The sequence below is a fragment of the Limulus polyphemus genome, unplaced genomic scaffold (assembly GCF_000517525.1).
Source record: "Limulus polyphemus unplaced genomic scaffold, Limulus_polyphemus-2.1.2 Scaffold3821, whole genome shotgun sequence".
In the NCBI taxonomy this organism is placed as follows: Eukaryota; Metazoa; Arthropoda; class Merostomata; order Xiphosura; family Limulidae; genus Limulus; species Limulus polyphemus.
Window position 1 is genome coordinate 38,031 of NW_013669431.1, and position 4,755 is coordinate 42,785.

General features: G+C 37.9%; 1 protein-coding gene across 1 annotated transcript in view; it reads left to right on the forward strand.

Annotated features, from left to right (window-relative positions):
• The first annotated feature begins 1,337 nt into the window (after window positions 1-1,337).
• Window positions 1,338-4,755, forward strand: part of LOC106470101 (bestrophin homolog 22-like) — a 55,728-nt gene continuing 52,310 nt past the window's right edge. The window contains exon 1 of the mRNA XM_022398672.1: window positions 1,338-1,917. The gene's annotated coding sequence lies outside the window, so the exon portion shown is untranslated. The remainder of the gene's footprint in view (window positions 1,918-4,755) is intronic.

Sequence of the window (4,755 nt, forward strand, 5' to 3'; positions counted from 1 at the left end):
GTCAGCAGACGACAGACACGACTATAGAGCACTGCTAGCTGCTCTAGAACTCAGGTACGGAACACAAAATCAGTCTGAAGTCTACAGGGCTAGGTTCAGGACGAGAGTCCGTGCTAAAGAGGATAGCCTGCAAGAGCTGACACAGAACTTGGAAAGTATGGCACACAAGGCCTACCCAACTGCACCACCCAATTTCCTCAAGTTGTTGCTGAGGGATCAGTTTGTAGATGCCTTGGACAGTCTACAACTCAAGATACAAGTAAGGATGCAATGGCCAGAGCTCTTGAATTTGAATCCTACATTAAGTCCAGCACAATGGTACCAAGGTTGGTACAGCCCTCAGGATTCAAGGCCAGAAAAGGGCAGCTTTCAGAGAAGTTGAAAGACTTTGCTGGCACTGTAATAAACCTGGGCACATGAGAGCTCCATGCTGGCAACTTCAACACAGGGAAGATGCTACAGCAGGAAAGGCTGCTACCCAGAAAGGTTGTTGGAACTGTGGAGAGTAAGGACATATGAGGCGCCAGTGTAAGAAGAATACTACCAATAAGTCAGTTTCGGGAAACCAGTAGTGGTTGATGCTGAGGGATGCCCACCAACCCCCATCGTGAAAATCCCAACAGCTAAGTGTAAAATGGCAAGCAAACATAGTGTCTATGTGACAGGAAAGCTGGATGGCCAAAGGTGCAACTTTGTCATAGATTCTGCATCTCCGCAAACCCTCGTGAGTATCAAGGTGCTGGATCACAAAGACGTACCAGAAGCTGTACAGAAGCTTTGTGGTGTGACAGGACATTATGCAAGGTTGTGGGGACCAGTGTGGGTAATTATCGAGCTTGAAGAACAGACAAAAAATATAATTGGCTGACATTGAAGACCAATGCATATTAGGAATGGACTATTTAATACCGAGGAAAAGGACCCCATCATTCACATATTTATGCAAATGAGATGTAAGTAGAATTCTGTTGAGATTAACAGAGTGAATTACAAACTTGTTGTGAATACTGATGATTTGTAAAACAATATCGATATAAATTGTGCAATGTTTCGTAGTTCCTCCGAATATTTCATTTTTCAACACAATCATATTTCAAATTTTACTATGAATAAATTTATTAAACTTCCAGATTAATTAGATTATAGTTACCTAGTAATTCTTGGTTCCATAATTTAAACAAAATCTAAACACTTAATTGAATTTTTCATAACTTATTAGTTATACAAATTATTTCAAAATATTACTGATGTTCTCTCTTACTAAAGCCTCAAAGTCTGGGCTAAAAGATATATTTTGTTTGTTTGTTGTTAAGTACGAAGCCATACAATGGACGATTATCTATGCTGTGCCCACCATGAATATTGTGACCCATGTTTTAGTGCTATAAGCCTTTAGGTTTACCACTGAGTTGAAACAATTGGATATTTTTGAGGGAATTTTACAATTACTTCAGTATGTTTAGTAGTTGAAAAGAGTTCAAGAGAGAAGTTAGAACGATTTTCTGGGTTTTTGAGTGAACATATACATGAAGAAATGGCGTAAGTAAAGACGCCTATATTGTGAAATAAGGTTGAGAACTATATAGTACAACTAGCTGGTTCAGTGGTATTAAGAATCACGAGTTATACAAAGAAATGAAGATATTGCTTAACAACGAAATAACTGCACTAACACCCATTGCACAGATCGACCAATAAAGTGTAAGGACTACTTGTGGGTAACTTGGAATACCATTTGTAAGGTCGAGAGAATACAAAGAAAATATGGGTGAAAACTCATGTTTGAAGCCGAAAAGTTAGTTCTTCAGCTCTTGCCAGCTCTTACCAGTTTTTCAGCTGTTCTTTCAGTCTTATTCGAGAGATTGCACTATGAATATGAAAGTCTCAAACCTCCAAAAGTACCAGCCCAGTTCTGTTGTAAGTACAAAATTATTATCTCTCTTGATTGATTAATGTAGTTAGTAGTAAAGGGTATTCATGTTTAGTAAACTTTTGATTAATATTGTATATTGTGTGGAAAAATTTAATAAATGTCATTATAATTTGTTCAATGCTAGTCTGGGACTCGGATTCTTTATTCTAACTGTAAATTACCTCGAGTTAGCGACTTGTGAGCTTCACTTGCCACTGCAAATCCTCCATAAATAAATTTGCTGTAATCAGCAGTATAATTGAAACTCCAACAATCAGCCCTAAGGGCGCAGCCCGTTACAACTGGTGCAGCCTCGAGGATTTTTGGTTGGTTAGAGTAAAGAAAGCCAGAAAAACTAAGAAAGTCAGTCGAAGTAGTATAAGTTAAAAATAAGTAGTGAGTAAGTAAATATGGCTATTGCTAGTATAGACACGACTACACAAGAGGGTGATACATGCCCTTAGAGTCAATAGAAGGGCTGACACTAACCACAAAGTTGCAGCAGAACAACTCACACAAGTAGGTCCATGCGGCGCTACGCATTTCATGAGTGCCATACCATTATATCACAGTAGAGTAGATGAGGATGTTGAGAGCTTTATTGACACCTTATATGAAGCTACCAGAATATCAGGCTGGACTGATGCCCAGAAGACAGACATATTAAGATTAAGGACAGCAGGAGAAACAAAATGTTATATTAGGGCTTATAATGAACTATGTAAAACCAAAGATTTTCAGTTTCTAGAATGTAGGGTAGTAGAGGAGTATAGGAGGTGAGAAACAACAAATGTAATTCTAACAGAGATGTACAATCTAACTCAGCAATGAGGCAAATCTGTCTTAGATTTTGGACATAAGTTGCAGGAGTTAGGTAATAGATTGTGCAGGGCTTATATACACCCAAATAAGGTAATGATATAAGATACTTTAAAACCTGAATATGAACAGGGGTTGTACAGTAATGCAGCTAGAGGTTATGTAAATGAAACAAATACCCCTTAAGCAACTTTGCTTGATCTGATTGAAGTAGCTACTCGAGAGAAGCTACGAGAAAAACAGACATATAAGCCTAAATATTCTGCCATAAATGTAGTAAATAGACCGAGCAAAGCAGATAGCCTCCAGTGTTTCAACTGTGGCAAAGTTGTACACAAAGCAAGGAACTGCTTTCAAGATCAGAAAAGAAATGAGCAAATAGCATGTTTAACCCTATGACAACCACTACCCTATTTAAATAACCTTCTGCACATCTCACAAAGTGTTAACAAGTTACATTCAAAATTTAATTAAACCAATTTATTCTCAATGTATTTCAATGAAATTAGCATTATCAAATGTGTTATCATTCAAAGTGTTGTATTATCCAAGTTATTATTCCTTTGCTGCAAAAGAAACCTGTGAAACAAACAATTAAATCTCCAGTGTTCAGGTCACATGATGCTTATATTGTTGAAAGACTGTATGTTTGCTTGCTTATGCATCATTATAGTGCTATCTCTCTCTCTCTGTACCCCTAAAATAGTCTAGTCGAATTGCTACATGTGCAAGGTCAAATTAGACTCATTTCTTATCTGCTAGAATTCTTAGGAAATGACTTTATCCCACTCCCCCTTCTACCAGATGTCAGGTCACTTTACAGAAAAACCTGTTGATAAGTAACAGTTTTTCTGTCATTGAATGGTATTGTTATGTCTCTGTTTGTTTGTTAATTTCCCGTATAATTTCTTTTGAATGAAACTTTAGCGACACAAGTCCCTTCTTAAATAAAACTAGTTTATTCTTTCGCAACTCAACTTTGCAATACACTTAATTTCCACAGTCACTTTAACTTAAACACACGCTATAATTCACAACTATTCACGCACTTTACTTACGGTCACTACCACGCTTGACTCAATTGTCCCTCTCTGTCTGTCTGCAATTCTATTCTCTGATTAATTAATTTTGCTTTATCTGGCGCACTTATATACAAAAATAGAGGGCACATAGAAAAGACCAGAGTTGCCACGAACAGACATGATCCTTCTAGAATATCATGACGTGTTACTAGCATCACGTGACTTCTGCTGTCGTAACACCGCCCCTTCATTATTAATGTTCGTCACAAACAACAGCCACTTACATTAAACCAATAGATAATTAACAATAACTTAATTAAATATACAGAATTTACAAACACTACAAACACAAAATTAAAATTCAACAAAGTCTCTTAATTTTATGGGACTTATCCTCTTCCATACTGGTCTCCATTTCATTGGCCTCTGTTTCACGTGGGGTTCATCTGCTCCATTGGGAATTGTCCTATTATTGGAAACAGTTACATCAGTGGTAGCAACTTCATCAAGGGATTCAGTGTTTCCCTTCTCAAAACCAGGTATAATTTCTTCTTTGACAGTGGCCTTCTCAGGTGACTAGTCTTCTGCAACATCGTCTGTTCTATTGTTCACTTCATTCCAACTGAAATGTTCTGGGCTGTGATAATGCCAAAGCCTGTTGGCATGCACCACCTTTGGCTTACCTCGCCAACCACATTTTATCCGGAAAGTCACGTCTGAGAGACGATCCACTATGTCATATGGGCCTTCCCATGGAGAAGACAACTTAGGAGACTTCCCTTTGGTCTTCCTGGGATTATACAACCACACCTTGTCTCCTGGTACAAAGCTGATTTCAGTAGATCACTTATCATAACATAGTTTCATGGAATCAGAAGACATTTTCAAATTTGAATGCATTTGATGGTGAATATCATCCATCCTTTCAGATAACACTTTCACGACACATTATCAGGCAACTCTTCGTAAGGTGGGCATCCTGTTATCAGGTCCACTGGCAAC